The sequence below is a fragment of the Hyla sarda genome, chromosome 2, assembly GCF_029499605.1.
Source record: "Hyla sarda isolate aHylSar1 chromosome 2, aHylSar1.hap1, whole genome shotgun sequence".
In the NCBI taxonomy this organism is placed as follows: Eukaryota; Metazoa; Chordata; class Amphibia; order Anura; family Hylidae; genus Hyla; species Hyla sarda.
Genome location: NC_079190.1, coordinates 104,657,076 through 104,682,942, shown reverse-complemented (window position 1 = coordinate 104,682,942; position 25,867 = coordinate 104,657,076). Strand labels below are relative to the sequence as shown.

Here is a 25,867-nt window from a genome sequence, read left to right as displayed (position 1 = left end):
TTCTCGTACAATTTCAGAGTCTCTGAATCTTCTTCCAAATCCCCATTTTTCGTGGTGTACGGCCGTCACCCTCTTCCCCCCCTCCCTACTCCCTTGCCCTCTGGTTTGCCCGCTGTGGATGAAATAACTCGTAATCTTTCCACCATATGGAAAGAGACCCAAAATTCTCTCTTACAGGCTTCATCACGCATGAAGAAGTTTGCTGATAAGAAAAGAAGAGCTCCCCCCATTTTTTCTCCCGGAGACAAGGTATGGCTCTCCGCTAAATATGTCCGCTTCCGTGTTCCCAGCTACAAATTGGGACCACGCTATCTTGGTCCTTTCAAAATCTTGTGCCAAATTAATCCTGTCTCTTACAAACTTCTTCTTCCTCCTTCTCTTCGTATTCCTAATGCCTTTCATGTCTCTCTTCTTAAACCACTCATCATCAACCGTTTCTCTCCCAAACTTATTTCTCCTACTCCTGTCTCCGGTTCTTCAGACATCTTCTCCGTAAAGGAGATACTGGCCTCCAAAAAGGTCAGAGGAAAAACTTTTTTTTTAGTGGACTGGGAGGGCTGTGGTCCTGAAGAGAGATCCTGGGAACCTGAGGACAATATCCTAGATAAAAGTCTGGTCCTCAGGTTCTCAGGCTCTAAGAAGAGGGGGAGACCCAAGGGGGGGGGTACTGTTACGCTGAGCGCTCCGGGTCCCCGCTCCTCCCCGGAGCGCTCGCAACATCCTCGCTACGGCAGCGCCCTGGTCAGATCCACAGCCCGCTCGCGATGCGCACCCCGGCTTCCGTACCTGACTCGCTCTCCCTCGGTCCTGTCCCGGCGCGCGCGGCCCCGCTCCCTAGGGCGCGCGCCGGGTCTCTGCGATTTAAAGGGCCACTGCGCCACTGATTGGCGCAGTGGTTCCAATTAGTGTCTTCACCTGTGCACTCCCTATGTATACCTCACTTCCCCTGCACTCCCTCGCCGGATCTTGTTGCCCTTGTGCCTAGTGAAAGCGTTCCCTTGTGTGTTCCTAGCCTGTGTTCCAGACCTCCTGCCGTTGCCCCTGACTACGATCCTTGCTGCCTGCCCCGACCTTCTGCTACGTCCGACCTTGCTTTTGTCTACTCCCTTGTACCGCGCCTATCTTCAGCAGTCAGAGAGGTTGAGCCGTTGCTAGTGGATACGATCTGGTTACTACCGCCGCAGCAAGACCATCCCGCTTTGCGGCGGGCTCTGGTGAACACCAGTAGTAACTTAGAACCGGTCCACTAGCACGGTCCACGCCAATCCCTCTCTGGCACAGAGGATCCACCTCCTGCCAGCCGGCATCGTGACACACGCACATACAGGAGAAGGTGTCCCCTCTGTGTGAGCCGCATCTGCGCCTACACAGAGGAGACGTGACCTCTGCCCCCGCTGCGCAGTGCAGATGCCGATGATGTCACTCATTGGCGTCTGCACTGTGGAGGAAAGAAGACATGGGCCCTGCTGCTGAGGAGATCGCTGCGTGGGACATTAGTTGAGCATCATTTTTTTCAACCTGAGATTGGGGGGGGGGGGGGAAACTGCTGCCGACACCTACTGTGGGGGGACCCTGCTGCCGACACCTACTGTGGGGCAACCCCACTGCCTACACCTACTGTGGGGGTACCCTGCTGCTTACACCTACTGTGGGGGGACCCCACTGCCGACACCTACTGTGGGGAGAACCTAGTGCCGACACCTACTGTGGAGGGAACCCCACTGCCTACACCTACTGTGGGAGGACCCTGCTGCCTACACCTACTGTGGGGGACCCCACTGCCTACACCTACTGTGGGGGGAACTGGCTGCCTACACCTAGTGTGGAGGGACGCAGCTGCCTACACCTACTGTAGGGGGACCAGGCTGCCTACACCTATTGTGGGGGGACCCGGCTGACTACACCTACTGTGGGGGGGACCCCACTGCCTACACCAACTGTGGGAGGGACCTCGCTGCCTACACCAACTGTGGGGGGGACCCCTCATCCTACTTCTACTGAGGGGGTACCCGGCTGCCTACACCTACTATGAGGGAACTTCATAGCCTACACCCACTGTGGGGGAACTCTGCTGCCTACACCTATTGTGGGGGAACTCTGCTGCCTACACCCACTGTGAGGGAACTCTGCTGCCTACACCCACTCTGGGGGAACTCTGCTGCCTACACATACTGTGGGGGAACTCTGCTGCCTACACCCACTGTGGGGGAATTCTGCTGCCTACACCCACTGTGGGGGGGAACTCTGCTGCCTACACCCACTGTTGGGGAACTCTGCTGCCTACACCCACTGTGGGGAAACTCGGCTGCTTACACCTACTGTGATTGATCTCTACTGCCTACACCTAATGTGAGGGAGCTCTGCTGCCTACACCTAATGAGAGGGAACTCTGCTGCCTACACCTAATGTGAGGGACTATTTACTATAGTTTTTTTAAATAATGGATTCAAGCGGTGCTGGGTTGTACCTGTCCGTGCTCTTCTGTCAGCAATAGAGGATATTTTTCTTCTGTCAGCAGTAGAGGACAATTTTTTTTTTCTGCCTAGGATCCACTCTTTTACAGTACAAATATACTGTATATTGTATAATATAAAATATGCCCATGTTAAAGTGGCCTTTCCCTTAAAGCCTACCAGCAGCACAGATGGGGTATTTGTGTGCTGCTGTTAGGACTAAGGGAATTCAAGAAAAACATTTTCCAGTACCATACTTATTCATTCTCAATATAATAATAATAGTGGTTCAAGACAAAGTAATAAATACAATCCGTGTAGATGAATATTTCATCGGCCTGCAGACAATAATGGGGTCAAGTGGGGGACCCTGATCTTACCACTATCTGAGATGCCTGCCTGTCAACTGTAGGCCCCCTGTCCTTATGACCTGGGCCTACACCAGAACCTCCTAGTTGGCCCCTGGCTAGGTCTGGGATATAGATAGTAGATATGATACACAGGTATGATTAGCTGAATAAGACAAATTCCCATAAACCATCAAATATCAATACAGACACACAAAATTGGATAGCATAGGGGGAAATGACATGTGATGGATAATGTAACAATCTGTACCCGTGGGTGTTCCCCAGGGGTATAACACATTATTCAACGATTAAAGATGAATCAATATATTAATTGCACAACCAAGGATATCATTATGCATATACAAGTAATACCATACACATCCAACGAGTTTCGCTACTCTGTATAACTGCAGGTAGCTCCTCAGGGTTAGTCAGGAATACTTAGAGAAGGCTCACCAGGACCCATGCACGGCCGTCAGCGAGCCTTCACATGTAAAGCTAGATGATGCTTGATGGTGTGCGTGTAATGGGTAATCCTCACTTTGGTTATAGAAGAGGATAGGTGCAAACGTGTGGACAGTTGAGATGAGTATCATAGTAATCTAAAATAAGATAAATAGAGGTTGGTAAGTATACTTTTAATATAACTGTCATAGGATAATAGGTATGAGGAGGATGGAGAGCACCGTTACCTTGTAGATAGGTAGCTAGCCGTTAGGTTGATATTTATGTAGGTGCTAGGTCCAAGGTAGAGGCAGGCGGTCTACAGTAAGGTAAGAGAAGATGAAAGGTCATAGGAGATAGATAGTAAAGATGGGTATAACTGTACCGGCTGGAGAAGGAGTACCTGATGATAGTGTCTCTGGGATGTATGCTCAGTCCGGCCAGGTTTCCCAGTAGATGACCAAAGAGAAGATCCCACCTTGTTCATGTAAAATTAAGGTAATCATGAAATAATATACCTATGACACGCTACAGTGTTAACATATGGAATATAAATTGGTAGATAATTATATCAATAAAATATAGTATATTATAGGGTGATAGAAAGGCTAGAGTGCAATACCAATTGTTGTATAAACACTATGTATATGTATATGGTGAGGCCAGATAAAAGGTGGGGGCCACTAGGAGTTTGTGGTGCAGTGGGTGGGCCTGGGTGTCACGGATAACCCATGATGCAGGATAAATGGTGGATAGGTCATTGTTGCATATTAACCTATAATGCAGGGGTTATGGAAAATAATAAATGGCAAGTAAATGGGGAGATAATAGTATAACATAAAGAATTGCATTGGTGGATATTAGATATAGGGAGGAGATATTAGCCAGATAATAAATAAAAACAGTGGTGATTCAGTGTACTTACCGGGGGAACTGGGGTACACATCTTATGTCTGTCTGCAGTCTGTGCGGCGCAGGTTTGTAAGAGGGCGCGATATATGGCCCGATACCAGAAGTGTGTCATAGGCGCCGCGACCGGTCAGAATGCGTTGCACCGTGGAACGCAAGCTGGCGCCTGCACTGATGCGGCAGTGCCGGCTTTAATGCAAGGCCAGATGCATAAAGCTAAGTCCGCCGGAGCCTGCGTAGATTGCGTGGCGTCGGGAGGGAGGGCTGTGCGTGTAATAATACAGCTATATGTAGGAGAGAGCCAGGCATTAGCAGTGTAAATTGTGAATGGTATACGACTGGGACAACAGTATATCATAGTATACGCTGAATCACCACTGATGGGCATAATAATCAGCTAAAGATGCCGCTGCACCACCAATAATTGGCAATATGAATATAAATAGAGGTATATCAATATTAAATAGGGGAATAGTGACCATAAACTAGCTCATAATATGGTAGACATGGTGTTATAAGTAATATGTTATATAGTAATAGTAAACAGTCCCTATATAGTTATATACATTTTACAATAGGTATGGATAGCATGGATACAACTGTCCATAAAAATAGTAAAAGGAATGGAGGGGGGGGGGGGGGCAATGTGGCATCAAGGGTCTTAAACCAAGGGAGAGATAGAAGTGATGTGATTGATGGGGGGGGGGGGAGTTTTGTTGCGAGTTGAAATGGCTGGTAAATTATATAAAACTGGTAAAATTAAGATTTTCGTTGAGACAGTGGGGGTGTTGCATGTCCGAAGTAAAGATCCAACATGTTTCTTTTTGAACAAGTATGTTGTCAATATTCCCCCTCCTCAGGAAGGTTTGTATGACTTCAAGGACTTTGAATTGGAAAACAGTGGGTTTCCCTTTATGCTTGGTGTTTACATGTCTTGCGATTGGTTTATCCCGGTTGTTATTAATGTTTCCCACATTTTTCAGAATTCTACATTTGAATTCATGAGTTTTCCCAATATATCTTAGACCACAGATGCAGACAGCAATATAGACCATCCCAGTGGTTTTGCAGTTCGCAAAAGACTTGCTGGAGAAGGATCGGTTGAGTTTAGTGTCAAAATACTGGTGGTCCATTTTGACAAATTGGCAAGCTCTGCACCTTCCACATCTTAATGTCCCTGGTCTTCTTTGCGACAACCAGTTTGTTTGTGGTTGAGGTGGTGCATAGTGACTAGTCACTAATCTGTCACCCACATTGTGGCCACTTCTAAAAGAGATTAGTGGGTAGGGGCTCACCGCCTCCTTTAGGTCTGGGTCCATCTTTAAGATGTCCCAATATTTCTTGATAATGTTACGTATATCATTGGATGCTACATCGTAGGTTGCAATAATACGAGTGAAGCCCCTATCCTCAACTTCAACTCGAGGTTTAAAGAGATTGTGCCATGGGGTGGATTGAGCAGACTGCAGAGCTGTGTTTAGATGTATTTTTGGGTAGCCACGCTCTTGGAACCAGGAATAAAGCTTAGAGGCTTCTTGCTGGAACACATCCTCCGACTAACAGTTCCTACGGATTCTGAGGAATTGCTCTTTCGGGATTTCTCTACGAAGAGGTAATGGATGGGAACGTTGCCATCTAAGTAGATTGTTCGCTGCTGTTGGTTTTCATAATAGTGTTGTCTCCAGTTGTCCTAGGTCATTTTTGTATATCAGAACATCCAAGAAGTGGGGGTTGAGATTGTTGTATGTCTGATGTGAAATGTAGACCAATTTCATTTTGCTTTGAATTGTATTTTGGAACCTGATCAGATGATGAACACAACGTCGATGTAATTTGTGAAGATGTGTTTGGCCCAGTTTACAGTGGAGTCTGTAAAAACGATGGTGTCCTCCCACCAGCCCAGGGTTAAGTTGGCGTAGCTGGGGGCACATTGGCTGCCCATTGCTGTACCCCTGAGCTAGTGGTAGAAGGTGGAGTCGAACAAGAAATAATTATAGGTAAGTATGAATTGCATGAGATTGAGGATGGTACAAAAATACAGATACGTCCATTAAAAAAAAAATTCTGCCTAGGATCCACTCTTTTACAGTACAAATATACTATATATTGTACAATATAAAATATGCCCATGTTAACGTGGCCTTTCCCTTAAGTCCTACACGCAGCACAGATGGGGTATTTGCGTGCTGCTGTTAGGACTAAGGGACAACAAATTATCATTAGGAATTAACGATTCTCTACATACAGAAAATACCACGCACAACAGATGGCACTGGAAACAGATCCCTATGTACTGTAACTTAAGGGACACATTTCACAGTGAAGGTTACCTGCTTCATGTCCGCTTTGCTAAACAACAAACTTTAAATGCTAATTATTATAAAGCGGTAACAAAGTTTAAGGCCTATAATTTAAATTTGATTTGACAGAAGAGATGTGTTACCAAGATAACATGGAATGTCGCAAGACCAGTAATCCATTCTGTTTTCAGTGTAACAGAGTTACTGACTATTTCAAAGGAAATACAACTCTCTAAGCACACTATCTGCCTTAACCTCTTAAGGACCAAGGACGTACCGGTATGTCCTGAGTCCACTCCCGTTCTATAACGTGGGGCCACGGCGTGGCCCTGCATCATAGCGGGTCGGGCCCGGCACCTAGCAATGGCCAGGACCCTTGGCTAATAGTGGGCGGCACTGATCCCGGTGCCGCACGCTATTAACCCTTTAGACGCGGCGTTCAAAGTTGATCGCTGTGTCTAAAGTGAAACTAAACTACCCCCGGCTAGCTCAGTGGGTTGTTCCGGATCGCCGCAGTCAAATCGCGGCATCCCAAACAGCTGTAAGACAGCAGGAGGGTCCCTTACCTTGCCTCCTGTTGTCCGATCACCGAATGACTGCTCAGTGCCAGAGATCCAGGCATGAGCAGTCAAGCGGCAGAATCATTGATCAATGGTTTCCCATGAGAAACCATTGACCAATGTAAAAGATCAGTGTGTGCAGTGTTATAGCCCCCTATGAGAGCTATAACATTGCAAAAAAAATGAAAAAAGTGAATAAAGATCATTTAACCCCTTCCCTAATAAAAGTTTGAATCACCCCCCTTTTCCCATTTAAAAAAAAAAAAAACTATGTAAATAAAAATAAACATACCGTATATACTCGAGTATAAGCCGAGTTTTTCAGCACGATTTTTCGTGCTGAAAACACCCCCCTCGGCTTATACTCGAGTGAACTCCCCCCACCCGCAGTGGTCTTCAACCTGCGGACTTCCAGAGGTTTCAAAACTACATCTCCCAGCAAGCCCGGGCAGCCATCGGCTGTCCGGGCTTGCTGGGAGTTGTAGTTTTGAAACCTCCGGAGGTCCGCAGGTTGAAGACCACTGCGGCCTTCAACATCATCCAGCCCCCTCTCACCCCCTTTAGTTCTGAATACTCACCTCCGCTCGGCGCTGGTCCGGTCCTGCAGGACTGTCCGGTGAGGAGGTGGTCCGGTGGGATAGTGGTTCCGGGCTGCTATCTTCACCGGGGAGGCCTCTTCTAAGCGCTTCGGGCCCGGCCTCAGAATAGTCACGTTGCCGTGACAACGACGCAGAGGTGCGTTCATTGCCAACGTACTCCTGCGTCATTGTCAAGGCAACGCCTCTATTCCGGGCCGGAAGCGCGGAGAAGAGGCGCCCCCGGTGAAGATAGCAGCCCGGACCACCTCCTCACCGGACCACCTCCTCTCCGGACAGCCCTGCAGGACCGGACCAGCGCCGAGCGGAGGTGAGTACTCAGAACTAAAGGGGGTGAGAGGGGGCTGGATGATGTTGAAGGCCGCAGTGGTCTTCAACCTGCGGACCTCCGGAGGTTTCAAAACTACAACTCCCAGCAAGCCCGGACAGCCGATGGCTGCCCGGGCTTGCTGGGAGTTGTAGTTTTGAAACCTCTGGAGGTCCGCAGGTTGAAGACCACTGAGGGCGAATGATGAGAAGAGGATGATGAAGGGGGGTGGGGATGATGAAGGGGGTGTGTGGGATGATTACAAGGGGATGATGAAGGGGGGATGTGTGGGATGATAAGGGGATGATGAAGGGGGGATGTGTGGGATGATAAGGGGATGATGAAGGGGGGATGTGTGGGATGATGACAAGGGGATGATGAAGGGGGGATGTGTGGGATGATGACAAGGGGATGATGAAGGGGGGATGTGTGGGATGATAAGGGGATGATGAAGGGGGGATGTGTGGGATGATGACAAGGGGATGATGATGAGGATGTTAATGACGGGTCTGGATGATGACAGGGGGGGATGAGGTATTTCCCACCCTAGGCTTATACTCGAGTCAATAACTTTTCCTGGGATTTTGGGTTGAAATTAGGGGTCTCGGCTTATACTCGGGTCGGCTTATACTCGAGTATATACGGTATGTGGTATTTCCGCATGCAGAAATGTCCAAATTATAAAAAATATATCATTAATTAAACCGCATAGTTAATGGCATACGCGCAAAAAAGTCCGAAATAGTGCATTTATGGTCACTTTTCATATCAAGAAAAAATGAATAAAAAGCAATCAAAAAGTCCGATCAATACAAAAATGGTACCGCTAAAAACTTCAGATCACGGCGCAAAAAATCATTTTTTCATATCATTTTAATCATATGGACCTACGGAATAAAGAGAAGGTGTAATTTTTACCGAAAAATGTACTGCATAGAAACGGAAGCCCCCAAAAATTACAAAATGGTGTGTTTTTTTCAATTTTGTCGCACAATGATTTTTTTCCCCGTTTTGTTGTAGATTTTTGGGTAAAATGACTGATGTCATTACAAAGCAGAATTGGTGGCGCAAAAAATAAGCCATCATATGGATTTTTAGGTGCAAAATTGAAAGAGTTATGATTTTTTTTAAAGTAAGGAGGAAAAAATGAAAGTGCAAAAACGGAAAAACCCCTGGTCCTTAAGGGGTTAATGGGGTAGTCCAAAGTCAGGATAGAGAATAAGTGTTTGATCTTGGGGGGGTCCCCCTGCGATCTCCTGCATGGCAGCCCGGCTCCCTAACAGGAGGCATGCGCTCCATTCTTTTCTATGGGAGCGCTGAAGAAACTCTAGTACAGCACTCTTAAGCGCTCCCACAAAAATGGATGGAGCGCATACTGTCTGTAACACGTGCTCTTCTCAGAGAGACGGGGCACCAGTCAGGAAATCACAGGGGGTTCCAGCGGTTGGACCCCCTGAGAATGGACACTTATCCCCAATCCTGTGGATAGGGGCTATGTTGTTTTTTGCCTGACTACCCCTTTAACTATAAATTAACTATTTTTAACCTGTTAAGGACACAGGGTATAACTATACGCCATGAGTCTGCTCCCTTTCTACAATGCGGGGTCATAGTGGGTTGTGCCCGGCCTCAAACAACGGCGGGGACCCGTGGCTAATAGCGCGCAGCACCCGGCCTCAAACAACGGCGGGGACCCGTGGCTAATAGCGCGCAGCACTGATCTCTGTGCCGCACGCTATTAACCCTTTAGACGTGGCATTCAAAGTTGATTGTTGCATCTAAAATGAAAGTAAACTACCCCCAGCTAGCTCAGTGGGCTGTTCAGGACCGCTGCGGCGAAATCGCAGCATCCCAAACAGCTGGAGGACACAAGGAAGGCCCCTACCTTCCTCCTGGTGTCCAATCGCCGAATGACTGCTCAGTGCCTGAGATCCAAGTATGAGCAGTCAAGCGGCAAAATCACTAATCAATGTTATCCTATGGGATTACAATGATTAATGTAAAAGATCAGTGTGTCCAGTGTTATAACCCCCTATGAGGGCTATAACATTGCAAGAAAAAAAGTAAAAAAAAAAAAGATAATTTAAACCCTTCCCTAATAAAAGTAAGAATCACCCCCCTTTTCCCATAAAAAAAAAAAAACCTGTGTTAATAAAAATAAACATATGTGGTATCGCCGCGTGAAGAAATGTCCGTATTTTAAAAATATATCATTACATAAACTGCACGGTCAATGGCGTACGCTCAAATTCCAAAGTCCAAAATAGCGTATTTTTGGGCACTTTTTATATTATGAAAAAATTTATTAAAAGCAATCAAGATGTCCAATCAATAGAAAAATGGTACCACTAAAAACTTCAGATCACAGCGCAAAAAATTAGCCCTGATACCACCCCATACGCGGAAAAATAAAAAAGTTATAGGGGTCAGAAAATGACAATTTTTAATGTATAAATTTTCCTGCATGTATTTATGATTTTTTCCAGAAGTAATACAAAATCAAACCTATATAAGTAGGATATCATTTTAATCGTATGAACCTACAGAATAAAGATAAGGTGTCATTTTTACAAAGAAAATTTACTGCGTAGAAACGGAAGCCCCCAAAATTTACAAAAAGGTGTTTTTTCTTGAATTTTGTAGCACAATGATTTTTTTTTTAAATGAAAGTGCAAAAACTGAAAAAACCCTGGTCCTTAAGGGGTTAAAGTGGATATTGTGAACCATGGAGTGTAATTTCACCTGAAGTCAAGTTGAGGTCAATAGCCACTTCATAATATACTGCTACTGGTGTACAGAATCTCTTGGTTACATCAGTGTTTCCCAAACAGTGTGCCTCCAGCTGTTGCAAAACTACAACTCTCAGCATGCCCGGACAGCCATCGGCTGTCCGGGCATGCTGGGAGTTGTAGTTTTGCAACAGCTGGAGGCACACTGGATGGGAAACACTGGGTTAAGTGGATAGTCAGGTTCTATCAGTAAATGTTTCCTCAAGGCTCTCCAGCACACAGATCATAGTGATTGACCCTGCAGCTGCATCCTGTTTCTGTAGTCAAACAGCAGGCTGCAGTGACTGTAAAGAACCATCTCAGCCAGAAGAAAGGGCAGACTAAGAAGGCATAACAGCTTAAATTGGTGAGAGGAGATACAAATAAGCTGCTGCATCATTGTCGTAGAGATGTGTGGTGTCCCGGTACCGCATCTTATACGGTACCTTTGTATGTGTGGTCCCCATAGCCAGAGTCCCTAGGACGTAGGGATCCCTGTTGTGTAGCCTACCCCTTTGTCGCCTCTATTCCAACTAATAGCCTAGTAATTTATGTAAAGGTAATGTAAATATAGTAATATATATGTAGATAAATGGTTAATTACCGGTTCCATAGCGTTGCAGGACCTGCGGGTCACGTGACTAGGTAAACTCTATGGTATTTTGCTTAAGGACCTTTGGACGCCCTGTGACGGATGCAATCCCATTGCTCTGTGTAATGAATGACAGATGTTCGGATCGATCGGATTCACCCCGCCCCTGCCCATATAAGGGAGCGGGGGCCATCTTTTCTCTCTCTTGTTCCTGGGCTGTCAAACGAGAAGGATATGCGCAGCAGCTATCGCAGTGAGTTAGGCCCGAGCCTTGCGGCAACGGCTGAGCAATTCAGAATATAGAGTGTATCAATTCCCAGACACTCTGCAGGATCACCGGACCTAATATAACCCCTAAATCCGGACGGATCTGCAAATATCTACCCTAAATTCAGAGACTTTCTAAATAGCTCAAGGTCCGCAACAACTGTCAGTCACTGAGCAATATAAGGACGGTTTGTACGAGACTGTTACTGTGCCTTGGATGTATCGCTAGCACTTAAGTAAAGTTGTTCAAGTTCAATCTCCTTGTGGACCTTCAGTCATTTCATGCACCTATCGTTACTGGGAAGGGTGGCGATAGGCCGGAGCATTGCCTCAGCATACCAGCCCTCAGCCTGGCGTTACGAACTATAGGGTTAACATTAACCGATACCATACCACCACTACCATACACCCCCCCCCCAAGGGCTACCACAACGCCTTTTTGGCGTTGCACGAACAGGATTCGGGTGTGTGCCTACTATTGCCACTAGTGAAAGTGTACTCCCCCCCAGAAAGCGAACTTTATTCATGTGTTGCTGTGTACAAGAGTGGTGCTTGTGGGGCACCACACAAGGGGGCCAAGAGAAAAGTAAGGGGGGAGGCGAAGATTTGTTTACAATTGAAATGTGTAAACTGCGCAATGAGTTCATGCTGCGATCCTCTGGTCCGGTCGGCACAGGCGGAGCCGAACTGCTGCCGGAAAAACGCACAAAGAAAGCCCGCGCTGCGCCATGCCCCGCCCCTGGGCTTGGACGCCAAGTGGCTGTATCCCAGCCGAAAGGGAAAAGGAGTCGTTTCTGGAGGGACCGGAAGTCGGGGCTGCACCGATAGCGTCCTTCCCGCCCAGCGCCATTTTGGAGAAGCCTACTATAAAAGATGCCACGCAGAGCAACCTCTTCAGTCTGCAGAGAGAGACGGAGAGTACAGACATGGCAGAGAGCAGCGTTCCACGTGGTCAAGTTGGCAAAATGGCGCCGGAAACACGGAAAGTTGTGGCAGTCGCAGCCCAACTTTTTCAAGAGCTTGCTGATCGTCTGCAGCGGTTTTCATTAGACGAAGAGGGGGCCTGCAATCTTCCCCCACTGCCTGATGATGATGACGATTGGCCAGAGACACCTCCAGCGAACAGTGCAGGGACACCTGGAGGTGCGTCACGGGTGACAATGTCCCCTCACCACAGGACCTGGGGCTCGTGGGCCGAGATCCCATGTGAGGAGTCTGCTGTGAGTACCCCGCCAGAGACGGCTTATTCTTCCTCCTCCAGCCCTGAGGTCATTCCTCAATCAAGCTTGCCAAGTGCACGACCGTGCTCAACAAAATTGCCGCAATGGGTGTTCGGAGATGAGCCTTAGCTTATCGAGTACATGCACAGAGTACTTCAACCGTTACCTGGGAAGACACTCCCACCAATCCCAACTGCAGAAAGGGAAAGGGCCCATCAAGAAGCCGAGCTGGCCGAATTGATGGAAAAGCTAAAGGCCCGATACAAAGAACTCTACGCTCCAAAGCACGTACATTTTCCTTATGAAGAAAGAGTGCGGTATCAAGAAAATACCAAAGAAATGGAAGCATTGTACATCCGTAAATGGGATCACCCCCGAGAAGGAGGAGTCATTAGAAAGAAGAAGAACAACTGTGGCCAAGTTCGACAAGATCAGAGGTTATGGGACACTCCTTGACTGCCACACTGGGCAGACCATCCTCGTAAACAGCGAGCAGTTCAAAGGCCATATCTCCATAAGAAATTTGATACCTTGGAGGTGGGTGAAATTGTGGAGTACACCCCCGTCCAGAGCCTTTGTGGAGAATGGGCTGCAGCGGTCACCAGACCAACAGCCCCAACACAGCTTCCTTTCAAACATTTCCCGTCGACGGATTGGGAGTCCGATCCCTTCAGCTTGAGGCCGACGAGGTCTGCCCTTAAAGCCTCCACCAGCGTACCCAAGGAGGAGGAGCCTAAAGAGTCAAGTTCATCATCATCTATGTACAGTAAAGAGTCAAGTTCATCATCTTCTTCATACCGTCGAGAGTCAAGTTCTGCACAGGGTGAAGAAAACAGGCCAAAGTTGCGGCCACCCAAGTTGGTACCTAGACCCTCTCGGAGCAGTGAGAGTTTGTCTAACCCTGGGGTACCCACAGATGTACCAAGGCCCTCTCGGAGCAGTGAGAGTTTGCCAGTTCCTAAGGTACCAACGAAAGGGTCGTGGGTTGCTCCTAATTTGGAGATGGTGCTCAAGCCCTATTACCCCACTGTGATCCCGGCTAGTAAGCCTATAACCCCTTCTCAAGCTGCCTTCCACAACTCCATCCTCACCAATGTGGTGTGGCAAAGCTATGTTAAGTCTGATCCTGCCCCTGATGTTGGCATATATAGAGGAACCAAGAGAGGCACTACAAGAGTAAAGAAGAACATCTTCTAAAGAGACTCTAAAGTAATGTCCTATTGTTTTTCTGTCTAACCATTTTGTCTTACAGTAACCAAGTTCAAGAATTGTGCCTAGCAGGACTGTCCTAAGATTGTTCCAGTTCAAAGTTCAGCAACGTAACCACTAAGCTTGTGCCGGACTATTAAGTCAAGAGACTCCTAGCTTGTAGGAGATTCATTAAGGACTGTACCCGGCTGAGTTGTGGTTAAGGCCATGTTTACCTTTCCCTTCCTATGAACTCCTAGTGTAGGTGGACTGCTGATCCTTACACGCCAATTTGTATATTTTCTTTGGACTCTTAGTGTAGGTGGACTGCTGATCCTTACACGTCTGCTCTATGTATATACCAGCAGCTTCATAAGAACTCTTATGATAAATGTTGCACTTATCGGGTGAATGCATCTGAAACATGTTGGAGTGTTGATAAATGTATAGTAAATATGTATATGGTTCTGTACACAGGAAGGTATCCTCATGTCTGTGTACATAAGTAGTAAGTAAAGGTTGTACATAAGAAAACAGTCTAATGAAGGAATTCCACTTAAACTAGTACTTGTACACATAGTACCCTAGATTACTCACTTAAATGTACTACCTCAAAATTTCTCTAGTACATACATCAAAATAAATATCTCACTTAAGAAAACACTTAAGGAATTGTAGCATATTGATACCCAATTCCTGCCACTGTTAGGTACACTTCTTCTTTTCTTTCATTGCGTGTGTGAGATGCTCTGCCTGGCCAGTAGGTGCTCTTGCAAATAGGGAAAAAAATAAACACGTAATTCTAAGAATAACCTAATAGGTTGTTTTGAAAGTGCTCTAGGGATAAGTAGCGTGTAGCCGATAGACCCTAGCAGCCACCCTTACTGTGACCTAGCTTCCGGCTAGCCAGTATACCTTTCGTGTACTAACAGGTAACTTATTGTTGGCAAATAGAATGTGTGAGATAATATAAATGCCTAGTCAGCTTGAAGCTAACTGTATAGAAAGCTGTACTAATGTCTAGTTAGCCTTATGCATAGAAGTATGTGCTAATGTTCAGTTTAGCATCATAAAAATGTATAGAGAGCTAATAAAGTGTCTTAGGAGCTAGCAACTACATGTCAGATAGCTGCCTAATTGTCTAGTAAGCTTCAAAATGTATAATAAGTTTGATAAAGTTGTACAGGAAGCTAGAAACTAAAGGATAGATAGCTTCTTTAAATGTCTAGATAGCATTGAATGTCTAGATAGTATTATATGTCTAGATAGATTTCTAATAGCCTAATCCAGATACTAGGAAAGGTATCAAAAGAATGTAAATGTGTTTAATCTACTTAGGATGTATAGCAAAAGTACAGATCATCCTGTTCTATAGCATCCTGTTTTAGTCCTAGTCCCTCTGTCTCATGCGACAGACATCGAGGCCGACTTGTCTTAAGTAAGGGGGGTTTGTGGTGTCCCGGTACCGCATCTTATACGGTACCTATGTATGTGTGGGTCCCCATAGCCAGAGTCCCTAGGACGTAGGGATCCCTGTTATGTAGCCTACCCCTTGTCACCTCTATTCCAACTAATAGCCTAGTAATTTATGTAAAGGTAATGTAAATGTCACGATGCCGGCTGGCAGGTAGTGGACCCTCTGTGCCAGAGAGGGATTGGCGTGGACCGTGCTAGTGGACCGGTTCTAAGCCACTACTGGTTTTCACCAGAGCCCGCCGCAAAGCGGGATGGTCTTGCTGCGGCGGTAGTGACCAGGTCGTATCCACTAGCAACGGCTCACCTCTCTGGCTGCTGAAGATAGGCGCGGTACAAGGGAGTAGGCAGAAGCAAGGTCGGACGTAGCAGAAGGTCGGGGCAGGCAGCAAGGATCGTAGTCAGGGGCAACGGCAGAAGGTCTGGAAACACTGGCAAGGGACACACAAGGAACGCTTTCACTGGCACTAAGGCAACAAGATCCGGCAAGGGAGTGCAAGGGAAGTGAGGTAATATAGGGAGTGCACAGGTGATAACTCTAATTGGAACCACTGCGCCAATCAGCGGCGCAGTGGCCCTTTAAATCGCAGAGACCCGGCGCGCGCGCGCCCTAGGGAGCGGGGCCGCGCGCGCCGGGACAGAACAGACGGGGAGCGAGTCAGGTAGGAGAGCCGGGGTGCGCATCGCGAGCGGGCGCTACCCGCATCGCGAATCGCATCCCGGCTAGCAGCAGGATCGCAGCGCCCCGGGTCAGAGGACGTGACCGGGGCGCTGCAGCGGAGGAGGTGAAGCGAGCGCTCCGGGGAGGAGCGGGAACCCGGAGCGCTCGGCGTAACAGTACCCCCCCCCTTGGGTCTCCCCCTCTTCTTGGAGCCTGAGAACCTGAGGAGCAGACTTTTGTCAAGGATGTTGTCCTCAGGTTCCCAGGATCTCTCTTCAGGACCACAACCCTCCCAGTCTACTAAAAAAAATTTTTTTCCTCTGACCTTTTTGGCAGCCAAAATCTCCTTGACCGAGAAGACGTCCGAGGAGCCGGAAACAGGAGTGGGAGGAACAGATTTGGGAGAAAAACGGTTGAGGATGAGTGGTTTGAGAAGAGAGACGTGAAAGGCATTAGGGATACGAAGAGAAGGAGGAAGAAGAAGTTTATAAGAGACAGGATTAATTTGACACAGAATTTTGAAAGGACCAAGATAGCGTGGTCCCAACTTGTAGCTAGGGACACGGAAGCGGACATATTTAGCGGAGAGCCATACCTTGTCTCCAGGGGAAAAAACGGGGGGAGCTCTTCTTTTCTTATCCGCGAACCTCTTCATGCGTGAAGAAGCCTGTAAGAGAGAATTTTGGGTCTCTCTCCATATAATGGAAAGGTCACGAGAAATTTCATCCACAGCGGGCAGACCAGAGGGCAAGGGGGTAGGGAGGGGGGGAAGAGGGTGACGGCCGTACACCACGAAAAATGGGGATTTGGAGGAAGATTCAGAGACCCTGAAGTTATACGAGAATTCGGCCCATGGAAGGAGATCTGCCCAGTCATCCTGGCGGGAGGAAACAAAATGTCGCAAATAATCACCCAGGATCTGGTTAATTCTTTCTACTTGTCCATTGGACTGGGGATGATATGCAGAGGAAAAATTTAATTTAATCTTGAGTTGTTTACAGAGAGCTCTCCAGAATTTAGACACGAATTGGACCCCTCTATCCGAGACAATCTGCGTAGGCAACCCGTGAAGACGAAAAATGTGTACAAAAAATTGTTTAGCCAACTGAGGCGCAGAAGGAAGACCAGGAAGAGGAATGAAATGTGCCATTTTGGAGAATCGATCAACGACCACCCAAATAACGGTGTTGCCACGGGAAGGGGGTAAATCAGTAATAAAATCCATACCAATCAGAGACCAAGGCTGTTCGGGGACAGGCAGAGGATGAAGAAAACCAGCGGGCTTCTGGCGAGGAGTCTTATCCCGGGCACAGATAGTGCAGGCTCGCACAAAGTCCCCAACATCCGTCTCCAGAGTTGGCCACCAATAGAAGCGGGAGATGAGTTGCACAGATTTCTTGATGCCCGCATGACCTGCGAGATGGGAGGAGTGACCCCATTTGAGGATTCCGAGGCGTTGGCGTGGAGAAACAAAGGTCTTTCCTGGAGGAATCTGTCTGATGGAGGCAGGAGAAGTGGAGATCAGGCAGTCAGGTGGAATGATGTGTTGCGGAGGGAGATCAACTTCTGAGGCATCCGAGGAACGAGAGAGAGCATCGGCTCTAATGTTCTTATCGGCAGGACGAAAGTGAATCTCAAAATTAAATCGGGCAAAGAACAGAGACCACCGGGCCTGGCGAGGATTCAGCCGTTGGGCCGACTGGAGGTAGGAGAGGTTCTTGTGGTCGGTGTAGATAATAACAGGAAATCTTGATCCCTCCAGCAGATGCCTCCATTCCTCAAGTGCTAATTTAATGGCTAGAAGTTCTCGATCCCCGATGGAGTAGTTCCTTTCCGCTGGAGAGAAGGTCCTAGAGAAAAAACCACAAGTGACAGCATGCCCGGAAGGATTTTTTTGTAGAAGAACAGCTCCAGCTCCTACTGAGGAGGCATCAACCTCCAATAGGAAGGGTTTGGAAGGGTCAGGTCTGGAGAGCACGGGAGCCGAAGAAAAGGCAGACTTGAGTTGTTTAAAGGAGTCTTCTGCTTGAGGAGGCCAGGACTTGGGATCAGCATTTTTCTTGGTTAAAGCCACGATAGGAGCCACAATGGTAGAAAAATGTGGAATAAATTGCCTGTAATAATTGGCGAACCCCAAAAAGCGTTGGATAGCACGGAGTCCGGAGGGGCGTGGCCAATTTAAGACGGCAGAGAGTTTGTCTGGATCCATCTGTAGTCCCTGGCCAGAGACCAAATATCCTAGAAAAGGAAGAGATTGGCATTCAAACAGACATTTCTCAATTTTGGCATAGAGTTGGTTGTCACGAAGTCTCTGAAGAACCATACGGACATGCCGGCGGTGTTCCTCTAGATTGGCAGAAAAAATTAGGATATCGTCCAGATATACCACAACACAGGAGTATAATAGATCACGAAAAATTTCATTGACAAAGTCTTGGAAGACGGCAGGGGCATTGCACAGTCCAAAGGGCATGACCAGATACTCAAAGTGTCCATCTCTGGTGTTAAATGCCGTTTTCCACTCGTCCCCCTCTCTGATGCGGATGAGGTTATAGGCGCCTCTTAAGTCCAATTTAGTGAAGATGTGGGCACCTTGGAGGCGATCAAAGAGTTCAGAGATGAGGGGTAAGGGGTAGCGGTTCTTAACCGTGATTTTATTAAGACCGCGGTAGTCAATGCAAGGACGTAGGGAGCCATCTTTTTTGGAGACAAAGAAAAATCCGGCTCCGGCAGGAGAGGAGGATTTACGGATAAAGCCCCTTTTTAGATTCTCCTGGACGTATTCGGACATGGCAAGAGTCTCTGGGGCAGAGAGAGGATAAATTCTGCCCCGGGGTGGAGTAGTACCCGGGAGGAGGTCGATAGGGCAATCATAAGGCCTGTGAGGAGGTAGAGTCTCAGCTTGTTTTTTGCAGAAAACATCCGCGAAGTCCATATAGGCCTTGGGGAGACCGGTTACTGGAGGAACCACAGAGTTACGGCAAGGGTTACTGGGAACCGGTTTTAGACAGTTCTTGGAACAAGAGGACCCCCAACTCTTGATCTCCCCAGTGGACCAATCCAGGGTTGGGGAATGAAGTTGAAGCCAGGGAAGTCCAAGGAGAATCTCCGAGGTGCAATTGGGGAGGACCAAAAGTTCAATCCTCTCATGATGAGATCCGATGCTCATAAGAAGGGGCTCCGTGCGGAAACGTATGGTACAGTCCAATCTTTCATTATTTACACAATTGATGTAGAGGGGTCTGGCGAGACTGGTCACTGGGATGTTGAACCTGTTGACGAGAGAGGCCAAAATAAAATTTCCTGCAGAACCAGAGTCCAAGAAGGCCACTGTAGAGAAGGAGAAGGCAGAAGCAGACATCCGCACAGGCACAGTAAGACGTGGAGAAGCAGAGTAGACATCAAGGACTGTCTCACCCTTGTGCGGAGTCAGCGTACGTCTTTCCAGGCGGGGAGGACGGATAGGACAATCCCTCAGGAAGTGTTCGGTACTAGCACAGTACAGGCAGAGGTTCTCCATACGGCGTCGTGTCCTCTCTTGAGGTGTCAGGCGAGACCGGTCGACCTGCATAGCCTCCACGGCGGGAGGCACAGGAACAGATTGCAGGGGACCAGAGGAGAGAGGAGCCGAGGAGACGAAACGCCTCGTGCGAACAGAGTCCATATCTTGGCGGAGTTCCTGACGCCTTTCAGAAAAACGCATGTCAATGCGAGTGGCTAGGTGAATAAGTTCATGTAGATTAGCAGGAATTTCTCGTGCGGCCAGAACATCTTTAATGTTGCTGGATAGGCCTTTTTTGAAGGTCGCGCAGAGGGCCTCATTATTCCAGGACAATTCTGAAGCAAGTGTACGGAATTGTACGGCATACTCGCCAACGGAAGAATTACCCTGGACCAGGTTCAACAGGGCAGTCTCAGCAGAAGAGGCTCGGGCAGGTTCCTCAAAGACACTTCGGATTTCCGAGAAGAAGGAGTGTACTGAGGCAGTGACGGGGTCATTGCGGTCCCAGAGCGGTGTGGCCCATGACAGGGCTTTTCCGGACAGAAGACTGACTACGAAAGCCACCTTAGACCTTTCAGTGGGAAACAGGTCCGACATCATCTCCAGATGCAGGGAACATTGGGAAAGGAAGCCACGGCAAAACTTAGAGTCCCCATCAAACTTATCCGGCAAGGATAAGCGTATCCCAGGAGCGGCCACTCGCTGCGGAGGAGGTGCAGGAGCTGGCGGAGGAGATGACTGCTGAAGCTGTGGTAGCAACTGTTGTAGCATAACGGTCAGTTGAGACAGCTGTTGGCCTTGTTGCGCAATCTGTTGTGACTGCTGGGCGACCACCGTGGTGAGGTCAGCGACAACTGGCAGAGGAACTTCAGCGGGATCCATGGCCGGATCTACTGTCACGATGCCGGCTGGCAGGTAGTGGACCCTCTGTGCCAGAGAGGGATTGGCGTGGACCGTGCTAGTGGACCGGTTCTAAGCCACTACTGGTTTTCACCAGAGCCCGCCGCAAAGCGGGATGGTCTTGCTGCGGCGGTAGTGACCAGGTCGTATCCACTAGCAACGGCTCACCTCTCTGGCTGCTGAAGATAGGCGCGGTACAAGGGAGTAGGCAGAAGCAAGGTCGGACGTAGCAGAAGGTCGGGGCAGGCAGCAAGGATCGTAGTCAGGGGCAACGGCAGAAGGTCTGGAAACACTGGCAAGGGACACACAAGGAACGCTTTCACTGGCACTAAGGCAACAAGATCCGGCAAGGGAGTGCAAGGGAAGTGAGGTAATATAGGGAGTGCACAGGTGATAACTCTAATTGGAACCACTGCGCCAATCAGCGGCGCAGTGGCCCTTTAAATCGCAGAGACCCGGCGCGCGCGCGCCCTAGGGAGCGGGGCCGCGCGCGCCGGGACAGAACAGACGGGGAGCGAGTCAGGTAGGAGAGCCGGGGTGCGCATCGCGAGCGGGCGCTACCCGCATCGCGAATCGCATCCCGGCTAGCAGCAGGATCGCAGCGCCCCGGGTCAGAGGACGTGACCGGGGCGCTGCAGCGGAGGAGGTGAAGCGAGCGCTCCGGGGAGGAGCGGGAACCCGGAGCGCTCGGCGTAACAGTAAATATAGTAATATATATGTAGATAAATGGTTAATTACCGGTTCCATAGCGTTGCAGGACCTGCGGGTCACGTAACTAAGTAAACTCTATGGTATTTTGCTTAAGGACCTTTGGAGGCCCTGTGACAGAAGCAATCCCATTACTCTGTGTAATGGTGAATGACAGATGTTCGGACCAATCGGATTCACCCCGCCCCCTGCCCATATAAGGGAGTGGCGGCCATCTTTTCTCTCTCTTGTTCTTGGGCTGTCAAACGAGAAGGATCTGCGCAGAAGTTATCGCAGTGAGTTAGGCCCGAGCCTTGCGGCAAGAGCTGAGTAATTCAGAATATAGAGTGTATCAATTCCCAGACACTCTGCAGCATCACCGGACCTAATATAACCCCTAAATCTGGACGGATCTGCAAATATCTACCCTAAATTCAGAGACTTTCTAAATAGCTCAAGGTCCGCAACAACTGTCAGTGACTGAGCAATATAAGGACTGTTTGTACGAGACTGTTACTGTGCCTTGGATGTATCGCAAGCACTTAAGTAAAGTTGTTCAAGTTCAATCTCCTTGTGGACATTCAGTCATTTCATGCACCTATGGTTACTGGGAAGGGCGGCGATAGGCCCGGAGCATTGCCTCAACATATCAGCCCTCAGCCTGGCGTCACGAACTATAGGGTTAACATTAACCCCTCATATACCGATACCATACCATCACTACCATACACCCCCCCAAGGGCTACCACAGATGGCTCTCACACAATGGAGGGGGCAGCTTACTATGATGAGGCATTAATGACACAGTAGCAGTGGGACAGGGAATGCTTTTCAATGTCTCTGAGGCAGTGTTTCCCAACCAGGGTGCCACCAGCTGTTGCAAAACAACAACTCCCAGTATGCCCGGATAGGTAAAGGCTGATCTAAACTCCTGCATGGCGCTCCGGCTTTACTCACGCATGAAACGGTAGTGGGCACACACCATCCATGCATCTCTATAGGAGAGCCAGAGATACACGAGCGATGTAATCATGTATCTCTGACTCTCCCGTAGAAATGCATGGAGGGCATGTTCCGACCCCCGCTTTATGCGCGAGGTGAGCTGGAGCTCCTTACAGGAGATCATAGAGGGTCCCAATGGTTGGACTCCCTGCAATCAGACACTTATGCACTCTCCTTTTCCTACATGGGACTACTCCTTTAAGGATTTACATTTTTAAACCACTTTCCAACACTTGATGTACATATAACCTTGAGTGCAAATTTATAAAGTGGCCTTAGGTGCTGCTTGACCCTATACCCAGTGGGTGCCGGCTGCTGGCCATTTATCCCCCTAGATGCAGCAGACACTAGTGACCACAGCATCTAGGCAGTTAGATGCCAGTTGTATATTAATTTACTGTACATTTTCCACACAAAAAATCTGCTGTGGAAATCTACACCAAAATCTACACGAATACTTTAGAAACTGCATCACTTCTAGATAATAGACAAAAATAATTGACTGTATGTTAATAAAAGTATAAAAGTATTAGAACTTTCACCACAGGTTGTTGTAGACCTGTTCTTTGCTGCTGTTCTTATGCTTGTGCCAGTATTTAGATGATATGCTTAATGTGTTTACTCTCCTGTTTCTAATGTATTTTCCACCTTATCAGTTCCAGAACAGTTCCCATGTATCGCACAAAAGATCAGCACAAGTCTCTGTTTATGACTCAACACAAAGCAGTTGAACAGTAGAATTTAAAGACACAGCATGTAAGTGTGACATAGCTTCAGGCTTATAGCACTGCATGTAATATACCTGCATAGATAGATGTGTAGACAGATCAGCCATAACATTAAAACCACCAATGATATAAACAGCACTGATTATCTTGTCACAATGACGCCTGTCAAAAGTGTCTACAATGGAACTGGACTATGAAGCAATGGAAGAAGGTGATCTGATCAGCTAAATCATGTGTTTTATAGATTATGTGGACACCGGGGTGCGTAAGGATTCCTTACATGGGGAAGAGATGGCACCAGGATGCACATTGGGATGGAGAAAAGCCAGCAAAGGCAGTTTGATGACCTGGGGGACATATTGCTGGGAAACATTGGGTCCTGACATTCATCTGGACAGCCTTGAGCCTACCAGGAAAATTGATTCTAGGGGCCCACCCTATAGACGAAGCCAGCACCAACACTATCACATTGATGTGACATCTTGGGGTCACAGGGTGTACTGGAAAAACAACATCAAATTGGTACCAGCTATTACAAGACATCTTAAAGAGGTACTCCACTGTCCCAGCGTTCAGAACATTTTGTTCCAAACGCTGGGTACGGGCTGTGGCGTCTGTGATGTCACGGCCACGCCCCCTCAATGCAAGTCCACAGCCACGCCCCCTCCCATAGACTTGCATTGAGGGGGCGTGTTGTCAACACCCCCACAACCCGCACCCAGCATTTGGAACAATATGTTCAGAACACTGGGACAGTGGAGTACCCCTTTAAGATGTCTTATGAAGTACATGCCTTCATGGGTCACAGCTGTTTTGGTGGCATAATAGGGACCTATATCTTTTTGTCAGGGGGTTCAGTACCTTCAGTATAATTATTGATTGTATGTGCCAATTGGACGGCTGACCACTAGGACACCCAAAAATCACACAATGAAGGGATCTCTACTGACCCCCCATACACCCCAAAAGGCTTTGGTACTGGAACACGTGAAGAGTTTTGTATCTGCTTCCTATGTTGCAATAAAGATTATACTTGCACTGAAGATTTTCTAAGTGCCAGGATTCTATCAAAATACTATATTCTACTATATCCACAAGCACCACTACCTACAGTGCCGACCACTCTCTTTACTTGATCAGGGAATGTGCAGCAGACTGCCGTTCATGCAGCCCCTCCCAGCACAACTAAAATAAATGGTTGTAAAAAGTACAGCATTTCCTCCTATTACATGTTATACAATAGGGAAACAGGGACCACCCTGTAAGGGAGAAAGTAAGTTTAGAATAACTGATATAATAGATAATGAAAATGTCACGGCATTGATCATTTGGTAAAGGAGATTTTACATGAAATCCATTGTTTGTCTGTAAATAGCATTACTATTTTCAGCTTTATGTAACAATAGATTTCTTCACACTCTGATAATGTGGATGATGGATTACAGTCAGGAATGATATTGACTGTAGCAAGATTTATTTAACTCATCGCAACACATGATAGACTACAACGTGTGTATGCATTGCTTTCAATATAATGTCAAAAGTATGCATAGCAGCAGTCCTGAGACTTGTGCGATTGTCAGTAATGCAGAAATGTGCGGCAGCGATCTCCACTCCCCGGTTGGCCGCCCAATCTAACTTAGTCCCTCCATAGACTAATGCAATGAAAGAGTCAGATTTGATTGGAACTGTCCAGAGCAGGATAGGTTTGCTATGATTTGCTCCTACTCTGGATGGTTCCGGACACAGACAGAGGTGTCAGCAGAGAGCACTGTGGTCAGACTGAACACAATTACATAACTTGACTAGGGTAAAATTTACATATGCTGAGACCCCACCCATTTTACCCATATCCACCAAACATCACACAACACCGTCTTTTGGTAGAAAAGGCCACAGCGGCCACTTTATTAAATAACAAAACACATTAATATCTTATTTAATAAATACTCAGGTGAACATCACTTGACCATAATGCATGTAAAATCCAACATTTAACAAACTTTAACAAATAGTGCAAATAGTGCAAATAACTAAATTTCCCACTTTAAATCTCCCCCCTAGCCGGAGGGGGACTTGGAGGCCTCCCGATCCTTCTTGGGGTCTCCTACTTTGCCCTGGGCCATCCCACCCCTAGCCCCAGGGCACCGCCTTCAGAGACCCCACCCCTTTGGGCCTCTCCCGGAGGGGTTCACCACCCAAGGCTGGGTTCCGCCCCCAGCCTCACCATCCCATTACCTCCAATTTCTCTCCACTTGTCTCCAAGTCCCCCTCTAGCTCCTGCCATGACGGCCGCTTGTGACACCCTTACAAACGACCATCCTCCCACAAAGCAATTGCTCGTTCCACCATCATCCTAATTTCCCATGTCCACAAATCAACTCCAATGGGGTTCAAGTGGACCCCATCCGACCCAATTAAAACAGATGATGCGACCTCCAACTCACGATGCCGCACCACCAGCCCATCATTTCTCACCACAAAATGGCCCACCTCACTGTTAACCTTAGCTCTCGCCCTATTAATCCCCGCAATGGACCTGGCATGCCTCCACCACAAGCGCGCCACAATATCCGACCAGATGATCAGGATACCTGGATAAGACGACCAAATCCTGAGGAGGTCCAACTTAATGTCCCTCATCAAGGATCGAGCCGTACGGCTCCCCAAATCATTGCCCCCCGCATGTATGACTAACACATCGGGGGTCCTATCCCAACCGACATATGTTTGCAAAAAAGGGAGCACTCCCGCCCACAACAGCCCACCCTTACCCATCCACCTCACCTGAGCCATCTCGCGCGGAAGCCCCAACTGTCGCCCCTCCGGGCGGCCCGCGGCCCTCTCGGCACCCCTCCTCACATAGGATTGTCCTAGGATCCATACCAGATAGGGGGCCCCACCTGAAAAACATAAACATAACAAAACTCAACTCCCAGAAAACTTCACACAAGACTCAT

The 25,867-nt window shown here is 47.9% G+C and overlaps 1 long non-coding RNA gene across 1 annotated transcript in view; it reads left to right on the top strand.

The window, feature by feature from the left end:
• The window catches only part of LOC130357676 (uncharacterized), a 106,032-nt gene that overhangs the window by 27,374 nt on the left and 52,791 nt on the right, over window positions 1–25,867 (top strand). Inside the window, exon 3 of the long non-coding RNA XR_008889219.1 lies at window positions 22,836–22,935. This is a non-coding gene — a long non-coding RNA (uncharacterized LOC130357676). The remainder of the gene's footprint in view (window positions 1–22,835; window positions 22,936–25,867) is intronic.